This window comes from Schistocerca americana, chromosome 1 (genome assembly GCF_021461395.2).
Source record: "Schistocerca americana isolate TAMUIC-IGC-003095 chromosome 1, iqSchAmer2.1, whole genome shotgun sequence".
NCBI classification, from domain to species: Eukaryota; Metazoa; Arthropoda; class Insecta; order Orthoptera; family Acrididae; genus Schistocerca; species Schistocerca americana.
This window is the reverse complement of record NC_060119.1, coordinates 1073428318-1073447167: the sequence shown is the minus strand read 5'-3', so window position 1 is coordinate 1073447167 and position 18850 is coordinate 1073428318. Positions and strand designations below refer to the sequence as shown.

General features: G+C 43.1%; 1 protein-coding gene across 1 annotated transcript in view; it reads left to right on the top strand.

The window, feature by feature from the left end:
- The window catches only part of LOC124617385, a 1108641-nt gene that overhangs the window by 918763 nt on the left and 171028 nt on the right, over positions 1-18850 (top strand). The window lies entirely within an intron of this gene.

Genomic DNA, 18850 nt, shown 5'->3' with positions numbered 1-18850 from the left:
TATAACTATATATTCATTGTGCTCATTGTAGGAGAAAGATTTAGCTTGGTTCTGACTATAATTTGGGGATACCGCTGCTCTTGTTGGTGAAACGTCAAAAGCTTGTTTAAATATACGTTAAATGAGTAACATGAAACGCATGCCGTCTGACGCTCTATTACTAAGTGGCCATGAATGCCCCGACGATATCAATGAGAAGATCTAAACTTTGTTGACAATGCTCACAAAGACTAAAGACTGTCAAAAACAAAAAATCTTTTAACTGAAATTGATCAACCTGCATAATTTCTTTAGAAAAAAAGTTGACATTCCACAAAAACTCTTGCAACTTTTCTCTCTACGCGTAATGTATTCCAACAAAATATGGGACTACGTGATTCTATGAAAGGAACGGTCATAAAAACTGGACGTGTCGTGCTGCCTAATTGGAGGCGCAGTACAGCTCGACGCCAACGGTTTTCGTCCATCAAGAATATGCGGAACTCGGCGTACCCACAGCGCCGTTTATACGTCTACTCGCTAAGAGACGACTGTAACAGTCAGCAGAAATCATTGCTGTACGAGATATTACAGCTACAACTTCCCTGATTTAGCGCAACTGTTAGTGGGAAAGTGTAATCTGCGGTTTTCCAGTCGCCGTATCGTAGCTCTGCTGAGCAGCAGTAGGCGTTCGAATAAAGGAGACATACTCGATAATGGCGGCAAATTAATAACCTTTATACCGGCTCCAATTAGAGGCAGTGTACGAGATCGCGTAAATGGCATCGTAAATCAGCGTCCCTTGATACTGAGAAGCCTGCAGTTTCCTCGCGCTTAGCGATTTCTCCTCCGCTCGCCAACCATGAATTTCCGTAATGAATGTATCTCCTCGATCTGTCCTTGAAGTCTCTCTTCCCGATTTCGCGCTTAATCAGTACAAATTAGCAAGCGTAACGCTCTCACAGTTCTGGGCATGACAGTTTTCTACAACAGTGCAGCATACAGAAGGGAGAAAAATTGCTCCAGATGCATAATTCACAGCCTTATAAGTACATTAGAATGTTATGGCGTCACAAAAATTCTGCGAACTGGTATCTTATCGGAAACAGAGTGTCAGCAGGAAATAAGCTTGTACTAGTCTATCAGTCACATATTTACGTGTAGTGCTCCACATGGTTGCATCTTAGGACTCAAACTTTTCTTATGTATATTGATGATCTTCAGAAGATGTTGATTTGCTTTTCTCTGCAGATCGTATGAACATTGCGGTTAAAACAAATAAAGCCCAAAAAGTTTCACATCAGCTCCGAGTCCGCCGCAGGGAGCAAAATTCATTCTGGAAATCAAGTATAGTTTCAGAATATTTTCATCATCATCGTCATCATCTTAACTTTCAGGAATTATGCGTGGCAATGTTACGTCTTTGTGAGTAAAATGGCTCTGAGCACTATGGGACTTCACACGCATCCATGCCCGAGGCAGGATTCGAACCTGCGACCGTAGCAGCAGCGCGGTTCCGGACTGAAGCGCCTAGAACCGCTCGGCCACATGGTCGGCTGTTTTGTGAGTCACCGTTATTCATGTATTATAGTGTCTTCAAAGGGGGATATAAGATGAACATCAACAAAAGCAAAACGAGGATAATGGAATGTAGTATAATTAAATCAGTTGATGCTGAGGGAATTAGATTAGGAAATGAGACGCTTAAAGTAGTAAATGAGTTTTGCTATTTAGGGAGCAAAATAACTGATGATGTTCGAGGTAGAGAGGATATAAAATGTAGACTGGCAATGACAAGAAAAGCGTTTCTGGAGAAGAGAAATTTATTGACATCGAGTCTAGATTTAAGTGTCAGGGAGACTTTTATAAAAGTATTTGTGTGGAGTGTAGCCATGTGTGGATGTGAAACCTGGACGATAAATAGTTTAGACAAGAAGAGAATAGAAGCTTTCGAAATGTGGTGCTACAGAAGAATGCTGATGATTAGATGGGTAGATCACATAACTAATGAGGAGGTACTAAACAGAACTGGAGAGAAGAGGAATTTGTGGCACAACTTGACTATAAGAAGAGATCAGTTGGTAGGACATGTTCTGAGGCATCAAGGGATCACCAAGTTAGTATTGGAGGGCAGCGTGGAGGGTAAAAATCGTAGAGGGAGACCAAGAGATGAAGGATGTAGGTTGCAGTAGGTACTCGGAGATGAAGAGCTTGCACAGGATAGAGTAGCATGGAGAGTTGCATCAAACCAGTCTCTAGACTGAATACCACAACAGAAACAACAGTGTCTTCATAAAATTGTTTTTCCATATAGTATATCTTTCATGTATTATACTGATAAATGGTTTCTAGTGAATACAGAAAGTACTACACTAAACATTGAAAAAATACCCTCATTATACACAGTTCAAATCCTGCAAGAGGTACCCAGCCATTATACACTGACGTGACAAAAGTCATGGGACAGCAATATGCACCTCCTCGTATACTCTTACAGATGGCGGAAGTACCGCGTGCACTGGCGAAGCACTTGCACTCAGTTGATTCATGTGAAATGGTTTCCGACATTAGTAAGGCCGTTGAGAGGAATTAATAGACTTTGAACGCGGAATGGTAGATGGAGCTAGACGCATGGGACATTCCATTTCAGAAGTTGTCAGGGAGAGTGCCAAGAATTTAAGGCATTACCTCTCAACCTGGTGAATGCAGTGGCCGACGGCCTTCACTTAACGACGGAGAGCAGCAGCATCGAGTAGAGTTGTCAGCACTAACAGACAAGAAAGAACCCCAGAAATGTATGTGGGACGTACGAAGAACGTATCCTTCAGAGCATGCGGCGAAATTCTGCGTTTATGGGCTACGGCAGCAGACGACCGACGCGAGAGCCTTTGCTAACAGCACGGCAACGCCTGCAGCCCCTCCCCTGGGCTCGTGACCATATTGTTTGGACACCAGACGACTGAAAAACGTGGCCTGACCAGATGAGTTCCGATTTCAGTTGGTAAGAGCTGATGGTAGGGTGCGAGTGTGGTGCAACCCCCACAAAGCGAAGGACCCAAGCTGTCAACAAGGCGCTGTCCAAGTTGGTGGTGTCTCCATAATTGAGTTGGCTGTGTTTACATGGAATGGACCAAGTCCTCTTGTCCAGATGAACCGATCATTGACTGGAAATGGTTAAGTTCGGCTATCTAGAGACCATTTGCAACCATTCTCGGACTTCATGTTCCCAAACAACGATGGAATTTCTGTCGAACGCGGAGTAATGAAATTTATATTTATTTAGTTAACATGGAAGAAAAAAAGGACAACAATGGATTAGAAATTCAACAAGATGATAACATTTTTATTGCTTTCACATGCCTCTTTTCCAACAGTTGGATGCAAGTGTATGTTACGGAACATTTCCAAATATGACTAGACTTTGAACGCGTAATATTAGCAAGAGCTTCACTTTTGTAATAAGTCTTTTAACGTTATCATCTATTTTGGAAGACTTTGAACATTCTTCGGCGAACGCCAAAAGCATCTCTACGTCTTCCAGAAATAATTGATTTACTACATGAAAACTGATGTACAGGCCGTCCTTCGGTACCGATTCCGAGAAATGAGCACACTATCAGCGTGGTATTTGTGCTTTGGCGCTCAGGGCGTTGAGTCCGTTTGGCTTTTGAATGCCTACAGGGAATACTAATAAGTGTCGGCCGTGCACTTCTCTCCATTTACTGGTACAGCCAATCTTCTGACACGGTGTTATACCTTGCTGTAGGATACAGGACTTCCCGCTAAAGCCTGACATTAAGTATACGCAAAGTGGATCTACGAACACGCCGTCAAGAATGCCTTCCACATGATTCCGTGACAGTAGAAAATGCGATGAACACCACCCTCTTCCCCCTGCAAAAGATTTTTGAAGCAATGATTGCAGATTTTTCGTGGTCCGAATATTCTACCAGTCGCAGCTCAGCAGCAGTGCAAGTTCTACATTGCCGAGCAAATTCTAGTTCTTTCCGTCCTTCCGCCGTAATTAACACAGATGCAGACACAACAGGCCTGCCTGATCCCCAAGCTCAATTGCAAGTGCAGACGCAAGTGTCAATCTTAAAGTAACTCGGAAGATATTATTTATGACACCTGTCTGCCTGCCCATGGTTTACCTGCAGGATACGCTGCTATACCGCAGTTTGTCTTTTGGCTTTGATGCACCATTGTAGTCGACGTTCACTTCGATATCAACGGCACAAGTAGCTCTGCGACTTCCACGACGCATTATCATTTTTAGAATAGCGCAAAGGCCAAAACTGCAGTTGTGAATAAAGCAAATATTACAGCCACGAGTACCAGCTAAAACAATGACGGAAAAAATCACAATACAAAAAAATAATCAACGTATAGTGATGAAATTTCGGGATTACATTTATCTAGTTAAAATATTTGATTGCCATTGCAAGATCACAGAGTAATATAAACGCAAGATAGCCACTGCAAATGTGAAATGCTGGTACATGGATAACCAGTATAACCGCCAGAATGTTGGTTGCAAGCATGCAAAACGTGCATGCTTGTAACCAACATTCTGGCGGTACAGGTTCCGGAGGTCAGTTGGTTGGATGGAGATCCACGCCCGTGGCACTTGCTTCGCCAGTACTGTCTCTCTGCCGTCCCACTCTCGAATGTCGCGCAGGAAAAACGAGCTCTTAAACATTTCTGTGCAACCTCTGATTTCTCTTACTTTATTGTGATGATCACTTCTTTATGTAGGTTGGTGCCAACAGAATGTTTTCGCAATAGGAGGAGAAAACTGGTGATTGAAATTTCATGAGAAGATCAGTCGCAACGAAAAAAAGCCTTCGTTTTAATGATTGCCACTCCAATTCACGTACCATGTCTGTGGCAATATCTCCCCTATTTCGCGATAATACAAAACGAGGTGCCCTTCTTTGTACTTTTTCGATGCCATCCGTCAGTCCCACCTGATGCGGATCCCACACAGCACAACAATACTCCATAATAAAGCGGACAAGCGTAGTGTAAGCAGCCTCCCCTGTTGCACCTTCTAAGTGTTCTGCCAATGAATCGCAGTCTTTGGTTTGCTCTACCCGCAACATTATCTATGTGATCGTTACAATTTAGGTTATTTGTAATTGTAATCTCTAAGTACTTAGTTGAATTTACAGCCTTCAGATTTGTGTGACTTATCGCGTAATCGAAATTTAGCGGATTTCTTTTACTACTTATGTGAATAACTTACACTTTTCTTTATTCCGCATCAATTGCCACTTTTCGCACTATACAGAAATCATTTTGCAATTCGTTTTGGTCATCTGATGACTTTACAAGCCGGTAAACGACAGCATCATCTGCAAACAATGTAAGAGGGTTACTCAGATTGTATCTTACGTCTTTAATATAGATCAGGAACAATAGAGGCCCTTTAACACTTCCTTGGGGAACGCCGGATATTACTTCTGTTTTACTCGATTACTTTCCGTCTGTTACTACGAACTGTGACCTTTCTGACAGGAAATCACGAATTCAGTCGCACAACTGAGGCGATGTTCCATAGGCACGCAGTTTGGTTAGAAGACACGTGGGAGGAACGCTGTCGAAAGCCCTCTGGCAATCTAAAAATATGGAATCAATTTGACATCCCCTGTCGATAGCACTCATTACTTCATGAGTATAAAGAGATAGCTGTGTTTCACAAGAATATTGTTTTCTGAATCCGTGTTGACTACGTGTCGATAAATCGCTTTCTTCGAGGGGCTTCATAATGTTGGAATACAGTATGTTATAAAACCCTACTGCGAATCTACGTTAGTGATATGGGTCTGTAATGCAGCTGATTACTCCTACTTCCCTTTTTGGGTATTGATGTGACTTCAGCAACTTTCCAGTCTTCAGGTACGGATCTTTCTATGAGCGAGTTGTTGCACATAATTGCTAAATATGGAGCTATTGTATCAGCATACTCTGAGAGGAACATGATTGCTATACCATCTGGACCGGAAGCCTTGGCTTTATTAAGTGATTTAAGCTGCTTTGCTACACCGACGATATCTACTTCTATGTTTCTCATCGTGGTAGTTGTTCTTGATTGGAATTCAGGAATGTTTACTTCGTCTTCTTTGCTGAAGGAGTTTCGGAAAACCGTGTTTAGTAACTCCGCTTTAGTGGCACTGTCATCAGAGACTTCACCGTTGTTATCGCGCAGTGAAGGTGTTGATTGGTTCTTACCACTTATGTGCTTTATGTATGGCCAGATTCTATTTGGGTTTTCTGCCAGATTCCGAGACAGAGTTTCGTTGTGGAAATTATTAAAAGCATCTCGCATTGAGGTACGCGTTATATTTCGAACTTTTGCAAAACTTTGCCAATCTTGGGGATTTTGCGTTCTTTTAAATTTGGCATGCTTTTTTCGTTGCTTCTGCCACAGCGATCTGACCTGTTTTGTGTGCCATGGAGGATCGATACCTTCAAATGGTTCAAATGGCTCTGAGCACTATGGGACTCAACTGCTGAGGTTATTAGTCCCCTAGAACTTAGAACTAGTTAAACCTAACTAACCTAAGGACATCACAAACATCCATGCCCGAGGCAGGATTCGAACCTGCGACCGTAGATCGATACCTTCACTTATTGATTTAAGTGATATATATCTCCCAATTGCCGTCGATACTATCTCTTTGAAATCATTCCACATCTTTTCTATGTTTACATGATCAGATCGGAAGGAGTGGAGATTGTCTCTTAAAAAGGCGTTAGGAGCATTTTTATCAGCTTTTTTAAAAATATATGTCCTTTTGTGTTTCTTTTTGATGGTTGTGGATGTTACGGTATTCAGCCAAGCAGCTACTGCCTTGTGGTCGCTAATCCCTGTATACGTCATGATACTTACAATTTGTCCAGCATTATTTGTTGCTAAGTTGTCAAGTATTCTTTCGCAACCATTTACGCTCCGAGTGGGCTCATGAACTTATTTTTCAAAATAATTTTCTGAGAAACCATTCATTACAATTTCGGACGACGTTTCATGCCTGCCGCCGGCTTTAAACGTATAATTTTTCCAGCATATCGAGGATAGATTGAAGTCACCACAACTTTGTATTGTACGTTGTTGTTTTTAATTTTAGATATCATTCCAGGTTCTCATAAATAAAACAACTTCTCAGTTTACTCTTGGTAAAGTTCATGCTTGAAAATGATTTCTTATGAATAATATGTGGACTCGGACACGAAAACTGAAGGGAAAACGCGGATTTTTTCAGCTGATTATGTAAGTCTGGAATATTATTCCAGGTGTTAAAAATCGACATATCTTTCTTCCTGCTTCAGGTCTTTCAAGGCAGACCGCTTGTACTGTGAACAAAGTTCACATTTTTTTTTCCTCCAATATTTCTACATCAGCACACAGACTTAAAATTTGGAGCTCCATACTTCTTTGTTTTTTAAATCCAGCAGTTCCATTTCGAAGTTACCAATATTAAACGGAGAAAATTTTAATTTTGTTACAGTGACAAAATTTTGTTTTTTGTTTTAACAAAGACTAACGTCGTTTTGCAGTTTTTTAATTCCTGAAACCTGCTGAGGCAAGCTTCATTCCTATTTTTTAAAAAAATGGTTCAAATGGCTCTGTGCACTATGGGACTTAACTGCTGTGGTCATCAGTCCCCTATAACTTAGAACTACTTAAACTTAACTAACGTAAGGACATCACACACATCCATGCCCGAGGCAGGATTCGAACCTGCGACCGTAGCGGTCGCGCGGTTCGAAACTGTAGCGCCTAGAACCGCTCGGCCACTCCAGCCGGCCCCATTTAAAAGTATTGTTTTGAAACAGCAAATATCAATACCAGAATTACATTCTTAGAGATTTTTCAACAGACTTAGAAAAAGTTTCTCTTTCAAAACCTAGAGCAAAGAAATACCTTCCTCTAACGTTGAAGAATTCTCTCTCCTTTTCCCTGTAGTTTACGATTTAGTCAATTTAGATCACACGTAAAGTATCATGAAATAAAATTTTGGATCCACTGATCGTTCGTTAGTTCTGTGTAGGAAACACCCTTCTAAAGGAAAAACCCTTCCTGTTAATATCGAAGCGAAATGTTTCCTCTTGAAGACGAACGTATCTTGGTTCAAATGGCTCTGAGCACTATGGGACTCAACTGCTGTGGTCATAAGTCCCCTAGAACTTAGAACTACTTAAACCTAACTAACCTAAGGACATCACACACATCCATGCCCGAGGCAGGATTCGAACCTGCGACTGTAGCGGTCGTGTGGTTCCAGACTGTAGCGCCTTTAACCGCTCGGCCACTCCGGCCAAACGTATCTTGTTATGCAGGCAAGATCTGCGTACTCACTCTCCATTTCAATTAACAAGTCTTCAAACTGGCGACGATTAAAGAGCCTTAGCACTATACGTGCTCCCGCATACGTGGAATTATGTGAAAGAGCCACTCTCACAGAGGCGGAGATCGGTATGTGGCTCGTGAGCCGCAGGTTTACCGACCACAAGTCTATAGGAAATAGGTTTGTTGTACCGCAACACTGTGGCTCGTACAGGGCACGCTGTCCCATAGTGATGCGTGTGGGGAACCAGTGGATAGAAGACTCGTATTTTAGAGACAAGTGGGTAGTGGACTACACAATGGGACCACAGAGTGACCCAATGGGACCACAGAGTGGGATGACCAAAATCATCTCTGCATGGCGGTAACTGACTAAACAGTTTTGACTCGAAGTTAGACTACAGTAACGAGTGTGGAACTTTTTGCGTCGACGGTTCGCCAACGCCTGCTGACACATGCCAATGCGCCTGCGTCCATTGACAAGAAACCGTCGAAGCCTCAATAAGCTCATGAAAGCCGTCACTTCCGTATTGAATGGAAAAATGTTTTCGGACGAGTCACGCTACAACTTAACCTCTAGTCATGGCCACGTACGTGTTACACGCTACCGTAGTGGACGTAATCGGACAGATTGAATTGTTGAGCGGCATAACAAACGCCACGTTTGATGTTTTGGGGCGCCACTGACAACAAGCGATCTCGCTTCTTACATATTGAGAGCCATATGAACAGTAATCGCTACACCAGGGAGATTTTAAGAGCCCGAAGCACTGTCCTTTTTTGCAGGCAGGACACGTGTCATACACTGACGGAAAAAAAAATCGAACGCCAAAATGTAACTATTGTAGAGTAACGAAATTTAGGGAATACATTTGTCTAGGTAACATATTTAAGTATTTAACACTGCAAGATCATAGGTTAATGTAAAACCAAATAATTCATTATAAAGGTGAAATTCTGGTACATTAATAACCGGTGTAACCGCCAGAATGTTGAATGCAAGCTGGAACTGTGTTGTACAGATGCTTGAAGCCAGTTATGGGATGGAGTTCCATGCCTGCTGCACTTAGTCGGTCAATACAGGGACGGTTATTGCTGGTTGTGGATGGCGCTACAATTGTCATCCGATGATGTCCTCCCATATGTGCTCGATTGGAGACAGATTTGGTGATCGAGCAGGAGATGGCAACATGTCGACACTCTGTAGCACATGTTGAGAAACAAAAGCTGTATGTGGGTGAGCGTTATCCTGCTGGAAAACATCCGCTGGAATGGTGTTCATGAATGGAAGCACAACAGGTCGAATGACCAGATTGACGAACAATTTTGAAGTCAGGGAGTGCGGGGTAACCACGAGAGTGCTCCTTCTGTCATAAGAAATCGCGCCCCGCCCTATAACTCTAGAACTGGATGCAGTGTACTTAGGACGCAGACAGGTTGGTTGCAGGCCCTTAACTGGCCTCCTCCTAACCAACATACCGCCATTACTGGCACCGAGACAGCAGCAACTTTCATCAGGAAACACAACAGACCTCTACCCAGCCCTCGAATGAGCTCTCGTTTGACACCACTGATGTCGCATACCGCGGTGGTTTGGCGTCAGTGGGATGGACGCTACAGGGCGGCTGTCTCGGAGCTGTCTTTGAAGTAACAGTTCGTTATGTCACTCTGGTGCCAACTGCTTCTCAAATTGCTGCTGCAGTTGCAGTACGATGCGCCAGAGCCATAGGGCGAACACGGTGGCCTTCCTTCTCTGTACACACACGTGCTCGTCGAGAGCCCGACCCTTTCGCGACAAAATGGTTCAAATGGCTCTAAGCACTATGGAACTTAACATCTGAGGTCATCAGTCCCCTAGACTTGGAACTACTTAAACCTAACTAACCTAAGGACATCACACACATCCATGCCCGAGGCAGGATTCGAACATGCAACAGTAACAGCAGCGCGGTTCCAGACTGAAGCGCCTAGAACCGCTCGACCACAGAGGCCGGCTCCCTCGCGACCATAGATTCTCGTGATCTCCGCTGCCTGCAATTATGTACAGTGGCTACACTCCTGCCAAGTCTCTCTGCAGTGTCGCAGAAGGAATATCCAGGCTCTCGTAGCCCTCTTACAGGACTTCGTTCTAACTCAATGAGGTTTTGATAACGGCGTCTTTGTCGTCTAAAGGTATTCTTGACTAACATTAACTCATCACGTCCAAACTCAAAGGTAACTAACGCTCACGGCCGTTACAGCGTGATTTAAAGCAAACCTGATTCGCATGCTCATTGTGGCGCTACTAGCACGAAATTTTAATTGAAATCATCTTTTAGCTGTAGAAACACGCCAACCAACTTTCGTTTATGTCACACAACTCTTTCTTGGTGTTGCGATTTGTTTTTCCATCAGCGAATTTCATCGGCACAATGACACGCCACAAGCGGTGAGGAATGTGAAAACCTTCATCGAAGAACGACGGGTACCACTGCTTGACTGGCCTGCACGATCGCCTGACACGTTGCCATCGGACATATGTCAGATATGGTCGGTCGGCAACTTGTTCACTCTGGTCCTCCTGCAACCACTGTCGATACATTGTTAACGCGCCTGCAAACCGCGTAGCAGTGTGTTGCCCAACAGCATATGCCAACCCTTTTTGATTCCATGACACGTCGTCTACAGGCTCTGATTGCAGCACGCTGTAACTTCAGTCCCAACTGAATTATCACGCTCAGTGTCCATGTACAGTTTTGTAATTCTAATTATTTGTCTATTGTTATATTCCTAATCTGCGAAATAAATTTCATTACAAGGGAAATTAAGCCTCTCCCAGGAGTTTCAACGACCTCCTCTCCGCCCTCTCGACGTGAGAGGAGATCATTTTAGCTAGGTTGCGTATTGGGCAATGTTTTTTTAGTCATCGCCATTTGTTAAATAGTGCTCCCCCACCACTTTGTGATCATTGCCTTCATCCTTTGAAGGTTCGCCATTTCCTGACGGAATGCCCTTTTTTTAACCACTACGTTCCAATTTATGTTTACGCTGAGTTATCGGCCGCTTTAGCGAGCGACGCGCGGGCTGTCGACCGCGTTTTACTTTGTATCCGTGTAGCAATATGGCGAAGGACATTTAATCTTTAGTTCAGGACCTCTGTTTCTCTATGGCGTACTTTCTGGACATTTCTCTAAGTACCTGTTTTTAGGTGTCTTTCCTTCCGACGATTGTGCCTAACATGTAGTCGCTTTTAACTCCTTTTTCTACGGTTCTGGGCGCGTATGACCCTCGTTGTTTTTGCGCCCTAAAGCAAAACGAAAAAAAAAAAAAAATACAATCACATGCCACCTTCTCGGTGCTGCAATTTTTTTACAAACAATATTTGACCTCTGAAAATAAGGTGAAATACGTAAACTCTAGTTGCTGGTGGTGGTAATGTGAGTCAATAGGATCTGTGGGTCAGCAATGTTTCAAAGATTTTCAGATTTTCATTTAAGACAAGTGAGACGAGCCACGCAACAGCACCGCTCCCATGTTAGTGTAGGGCGGTAGACAACGGCTGCGGTAGCGATGGCGAAGAGGGCAGGCAGGCAGCACGAGGTGCAGGGGTCAAGGTTCACGGCGCGGCCCAGCCACGGCTACTGTCTGCGCCGCGGAAACATGTCTCTCCGCGTGCCCGGTACCGCCCATGACGCAACCACTCGCTTCGCTGCTGCGAGGTGCACGACCTGCCAGTGGTTGCCGATACTCTCTTGCACTGATTAAAATTTCTTGGCAAATATTACACAGCACGTCATTCTTCTTCTTCTTGGTTGGCTCTATAGTCCTTGAAGAACCATGGCCTCCTGTGTCACCTGCCTCCATTCTTCTCTGTCCATTGCCTACCTTCTCCAACTTCTTATTCTCATCGCCTTTAGATCTTCTTCCATATCGGCCAGCCACCTTTTCTTGGGTCTACCTCTTCTTCTCCCGCCAGGTTTTCCCATGAAAACTTTGACACTCCACTTGCATTCTCTGTACATATCCTGCCCATCTTATTCTTCCCTCCTTAATTTTAACAACAATATCCATCTGTTCAAAAAGTGTTAGCTTCCTACATTTGTCCTTACTCTCCAGCCGTCTTCCTCTCTCACTGCTCCAAAAATTCTTCTCAGGATCTTTCTTTCCCATCTCAATAACCAGTTCTCCTCCTTTAATGTCAATAGTCAGCCTTCTAATCCATATATTACTATAGGTCTTAATATGGTCGTGTGTATTTTGATTTTTGTATTCCTACTAACATTCCTGGAATTAAATACATTCTGCAAGGCAAAACAGCAACGATTTCCACTCGCTATCCTTTCTTGAATTTCTACTGCTACTTTATTGTTCTCCGTTATTACAAAACCGAAATATTTAAATGTTTTCACTCCTTCATTTTATTTTCAATTCGTTACTATTGAATTCTTTTGTCCGTCTATATTGGGCTCCCCGATCACCATATACTTTGTTTTGTTTATGTTTACTTCTAAACCTACTTCTATTGCTGCTTCCTCTAACGCATCGTAGTTCCCCTTTAGTGCCCTTACATTCCTTGCCATTAACGTCATTCTTAAAGGAGACAAATATTATTCTTTTTCTTGTGCCTTAGTCATGCACTGACGCAGAGTCGGAGTGGTTAGTAAAAGTTTTGGCGTGGTTAATTTTACGGGTGGCCGGATGCCTTTGTTGTCGCCACCCCGTTACAACCCCCTCATCCCGGGGCGGAATATGTGCACCCCAACTGTCTGCGTGTGGTATTAGCCATTTAAAACTGAGCGATAGCTTTCTGAATGTTTGCGAATCGTGTAACTAAGGGGGGAAGAGGGGACTCGGGTACCAGCCCGGTATTCACCTAATGAAATGGGGGAAACGGCCCAAAAAACAATGTCCAGGCTTGTAAGCACACCGACCCTCGTCGCGACGCACCTCCCCATCCTGGAAGAGGCGCTTTTACATGCACGGCTATCTGGGCAGGTAACGGAAGACAAGTATTGAGAACACTGGATGTGTACCCCAAGGTAGTCCCACAACATAAAGGGTGTTTGAATGGTTATAGTTACGGATGATGGGCAAGTAGGTGATGATTAAACAACCAAATAATCCTAATAAGCTCAGGCCCGGAAACAGTCGTTTCCCCTATACGGTAAGTTGTCGAATTTGAGTGACTGTAGGAAGACTCAAGACGACTTAGACAAAATTTCCAGTTGGTCTGATGAATTGCAGATAGCCCTAAATGTGGAAAAATATAAGTTAATGCGGATGAATAGGATGAAAAATGTTCGGATACAGTATTACTAGTGTCCTGGTTGACACAGTCAAGTCGTTTAAATTTCTGGCGTAACGTTGCAAAGTGATACGAGGTGGAACGAGCATGTGAAAACTGTGGTCGGGGAGGGAAATGGTCGACTTCGGTTTATTGGTCTCTTGGGAGAATTTTTGGAAAGAGTGGTTCACTTGCAAAGGAGACCGCATATAGGACACTGGTGAGACCTATTCTTGAGTATTGCTCGAGTGTTTGGGATCCGTACAAGGTCGGATTGAAGGAAGACGTCGAAGCAATTCAGAGGCGGGCGGCTAGATTTATTACCGGTAGGTTCGAACAACATGTGTTACGGAGGTGCTTCGGGAACTCCAACGGGAATCCCTAGAGGAAAGGGCGACGTTCTTTTCGAGAAACACTATTGAGAAAATTTTGAGAAGCGGCAATCGAAGCTGACTGCCGAGCTATTTTACTGCCGCCAACATATATCGCGCGTAAGGGCCACGAAGAAAAAATACGAGAAGTTAGGGCTCATACAGAGACGTACAGACAATCGTTTTTCCATTGCTCTATTAGCGAGTGGAACAGGGGGAGAAATGACAAGTAGTGGTACAGGGTACCGCCGTTACGCAGCGCACGGTGGCTTGCGTAGCATCTATGTAGATGTAGATATGCATATTCGACGTATTACGACTGAGTACGTGAACACTATCCATTGAGGCGACGAAAGACATGGGACAGCGATATACACATATACAGATGCCGGTAGTGTAGCATACAGAAGGTATAAAAAGGGCAGTGCATTGGCGGAGTTATCATTTGCATTCAGGTGATTCATGTAAAAAGGATTCTGATGTGATTATGGTCGCACGACGGGAATTAACAGACTCTGAATGCGGAATGGTAGTTGGAGCAAGGAGCAAGGGAAATTAATCCCACTCTCTCACACGTAACATAATTCATTTTGCGTAAAAAGAAATTTACTTTGAAAGTAACGCCTTTCGAACCACGGTTCGCAATACTATCCCGAGACGGTTGGAAATAGATTCGATTTAGCAGTTGCCAGGGAGCGCCAGAAAACGCATTATTGCGCGGGGGCAGCTGCAGTGGTGTAGGAAGCCCGCATGTTCGTATGTACAAAGCACTAAGAGAGCTTACATTACGCCATAAAAGAAACAGGACATCAGAGGATATTCCAAAAGCATTGGAATTTCGTAAACCATACTAAAAGGCATAATTCAGCTCGAGGTGCACATCGTTTTTTTCCAGATTCACAATGAAGTAGGTCCCATCTGATATTAAGCTTTCAGTGTGGTTTTTGGGGTGTAAATTTTCTTGGAGTACCAGTACTATACTATCTCATATTTGGTTCTTTATTTTGCCATACATGGTAGAAGATTATAACGTGCACTTGAAATTCAGCGAACAGTTGGAATTAGCCAATACTGTGGAACGAAACATTTTGTTTCAAAGAAATTGATTGCCTCAGCGGAAATATTAATAAAGCCAAATTTCTTTAGCAAACTGACAAAAATAACTTCATTGTTTTGCAAGGCCATTAATGCTTGACTGCTAATAATTTGGAAATAAAATAAAATCAGAAAACTGAAACTAATAATATATTTTTGCCCTCCGTAATTACGAGAATGTATTATAATTCACTTGATAGCCCCCGGCCGCAGAAATCCGTTTTGTTTTCATTTGACGTGGGAGCTGTAAACCAAGAGGAAACAGCGAAATCACTTAACGCAAACACGGGTCACGTGGAGACTAACTCCCTTCCACTATACCTCAGACAACTCTGCGCATGCGCGAATCTGGCAGTTAGGGCGCGTGAGAAAAATTTTTCCCGTTAGCATCTGGCTGCTTGCTGCTCACTGGCGATACAACGCGAAGCGGGAGAAGGTCAAAATTACAAAAAATTAATGAAAGCTAAAACAATGAAAAATTCCCGGAATTTCGAAAAATTCTCGGGTTTTTCCCGGTTGTCCCGGGTCGTATACACCCTGACGAATTCAAAAACGTACGGCTAAAATCATAAGAAGTCGGCTTAGACCATATGAAAATGACAGAGATCCTCTTAACTGGGGATGCTTGGAAAAAAGACGACGTCGTTCTTGCGATCCCCCGACGTCTAAACTTAAATAATCTACTCGAAGAAGAGTGTGTGATAATCCTGCTATTACCAAGCATCTCGCTTAGTGATCATAAGATAAGAAAGTTTACCGCCAACCCACACGCTCCATACACGACTGCAATAGGAAAGAAGTAATATTGGTACGATGTACCATCCGCCATGCACTGTACAGTGACTTCCGCAGCGTATAATTAGAAATAGATGTTGATGTAGATGTAGATAGATACTGACGTTCCAGGGTCATATCCGCAAAGCAATCTACAGCAATAAACCATTCTTTGTTAGTGTCAGTAGAACACTTTAGATCAACCTATCACAATAACATAAATGGTAATTACATTTCATACAGCTCAACTAAAGATTAATTACCTTAGTTCTTACTCATTTATTTTTGTAATCTTACTTCTAAAGAGATAATGGAATGTAGTCGAATTAAGTCGGGTGATGCTGAGGGAATTATATTAGGAAATGAGAAACTTAAAGTAGTAAAGGAGTTTTGCTATTTGGGGAGCAAAATAACTGATGATGGTCGAAGTAGAGAAGATATAAAATGTAGACTGGCAATGCCAAGGAAAGCATTTCTGAAGAAGAGAAATTTGTTAACATCGAGTATAGATTTAAGTGTCAGGAAGTCATTTCTGCAAGTATTTGTATGGAGTGTAGCCATGTATGGAAGTGAAACATGGACGATATATAGTTTGGACAAGAAGAGAATAGAAGCTTTTGAAAATGTAGTTCTACAGAAGAATGCTGAAGATTAGATGGGTAGATCACATAACTAATGAGGAAGTATTGAATAGGATTGGGGAGAAGAGAAGTTTGTGGCACAACTTGACTAGAAGAAGGGATCGGTTGGTAGGACATGTTCTGAGGCATCAAGGGATCACCAATTTAGTATTGGAGGACATCGTGGAGGGTAAAAATCGTAGAGGGAGACCAAGAGATGAATACACTAAGCAGATTCAGAAGGATGTAGGTTGCGGTAGGTACTGGGAGATGAAGAGGCTTGCACAGGATAGAGTAGCATGGAGAGCTGCATCAAACCAGTCTCAGGACTGAAGACCACAACAACAACAACTTCTAAAGTGATATTTTTCGCATTTCATCGTTACATTCATGCAGACACATTTGTTACAATTGTTATAATGGGTGTTATATTTAACCAGTAAACCGCTATTCTTTAAAGAATCAAATTTCCAAGTATAAATCAGCTTCAAACTTCTAATTACTTTACAAATGAGTGAAGGTGCAAAATATCTGACGTTAAGCATGTAAGTGAGAAAAAAGTTTAGAAAAGATTTGAAATTATTTTGAAGTTTGTTGGTAGTCGCCAAGTTCTTTCATTATCAAACACCGGATGATATACTCTGGGTAATTTGTGCTCCGTTTTAAGAAAAGTTAGGTTTTCAGACATCTCGACGTTTACGACATCACATCTCCTGAACTGTGTGTCGTACAATGATGTAATTTTGCAGGTACATTTGAATGGCCTACGTGGGTGTGTTGCGAATGGAGTTAGTAGTAAAGAGGTAATAAATTGCAAATTCGTCTCTTATACCGCAGTTTTATTGCATGAACAGCGAAAATGTAGTACACGACAATTTCTTTTCCTTTCATTTTTCTGTGGAGGCTGTCAGCGAGAAGTAGGTTCCAAAAGGCTTGAAATTACATGACGGTGATGATGATTTTGGTTTGTGAGTCGCTCAACGGCTTGGTTATCAGCGCCCGTACAAATTCCCAATCTTCTCGCTGTCCAGTTTCGCCGGTTTCCCGAATGGTGCTGAAATGATGAGGACAACACGAACATCCTATTCACGGGCGGAGAAAATCCCCGACCCGGGGGGAATCGAACCCACGACCCCGTGATCCAGAGGCAGCAACGATAAACACTTTCTTTTCCACTCTGCAGTTGGCCGGGGCGGACGTCATATGACACGTCCTCTGGTTGATCGTTGAATACTTCACTCAGGTTTTTTTTTATTTTTTATTTTTAACAGAGGGCAGCCAGCCCTCTGACCGAAAACGCTGAGCCACCGTGACGGCAACCACTAGAACACGAGCTGCGGACTTAGGGTTTGTTAGCAGTCGCTAAGTGTTCTCAGTCTCAAATACTGGGTGCGTAAAGTAGTCTGGTAACTTATGCGCGATGAGTTATGCTGCCTCAAATTGACTTAATGCGCCGGCCGCAGTGGCCGAGCGGTTCTAGGCGCTACAGTCCGGAACCGCGCGACCACTACGGTCGCAGGTTCGAATCCTGCCTCGGGCATGGGTGTGTGTGATGTCCTTAGGTTAGTTAGGTTTAAGTAGTTCTAAGTTCTAGGGGACTGATGACCTCCGAAGTTAAGTCCCATAGTGCTCAGAGCCATTTGAACCATTTGACTTACTGTGTTAAACCTTTAACTTAAGATTATAGATCTTAATGAAAAGATTATGACAGCATATTAAATTGGGGCAGTAGTTATATGAAATACTGGAAATCAAATTTTCGTTTTCCCTGAAGGGCGTTAGATAGCCACCTACAGCTGGGGTTGTGCACGATGAAGTGTGAGCCATGACCCGGATTAGCCGTGTAGTAACATGGATATGGAAATCAACACTTCGAAATAGAAGAGACATAAGCCGTGTAAACGGTAATTGGCATAGCAGAAAAGCATGGTTCATATTTGTTTGTAAATAGTCGAACAACAGATCTCGTTAGGTAGAACTGAGAGCTGTGGCAGGAGTGCATTTCTTGAAGCACGTAGGTAAATGAGAGGATGGAGCTATGGTACATTAGACAATCGAAGCAAATGAGCTTTCGGGTAACAGTTCAAATGGTTCAAATGGCTCTGAGCACTATGGGACTTAACATCTGTGGTCATCAGTCCCCTAGAACTTAGAACTACTTAAACCTAACTAACCTAAGGACATCACACACATCCATGCCCGAGGCAGGATTCGAACCTGCGACCGTAGCAGTCGTGCGGTTCCGGACTGAGCGCCTGAACCGCTCGGCCACCGCGGCCGGCCCGGGTAACAGTGGCGATTATTCCTTCAATAAGTATAAGTCCGATTTCTTCCGTACTTCTCGTCGTCATCGTCATCTGAACCTACAGCGTGATCAAACTGTAACAAAATTAGTTTT